Genomic DNA, 467 nt, shown 5'->3' on the forward strand with positions numbered 1-467 from the left:
TCTGTTTGGAATGATAATAATAATGCTAATTATGAGGTGAGAAAAAGATGGATGTTCCATTACAAACTACCCTCCTTTTATATTTGTGACATGCTGATTTTAAAGTACACAAAATTTATAACCCATCAATTTTAAATTTGCAAAAAAAACCATTGTATTATTTAGACACTTCAGTTTAATTCCATCTTTATAACAGACCCTGAAGGTTTATGTTTGTTATGTTTCTTTATTTGCTCTGACAGGAAATATATTATATTCAATATATGCAATTGAATTTATTTATTTATTTTTTTGACATATTTTATAACTTACATTTAAAAAAAAAATCTAATGTATATGTGCTGAATGTGACAAGAACAGAAATTGCACCCCCTGCTGCTTTCAGTGCTACCTGGAAAAATAAACGAAACACCTCCACAACTAAATATTAGAAATCACGGAGTCATAAACGACAGTCAGAGGATGAG

This window comes from Plectropomus leopardus, chromosome 8 (assembly GCF_008729295.1).
Source record: "Plectropomus leopardus isolate mb chromosome 8, YSFRI_Pleo_2.0, whole genome shotgun sequence".
Lineage (NCBI taxonomy): Eukaryota > Metazoa > Chordata > Actinopteri > Perciformes > Serranidae > Plectropomus > Plectropomus leopardus.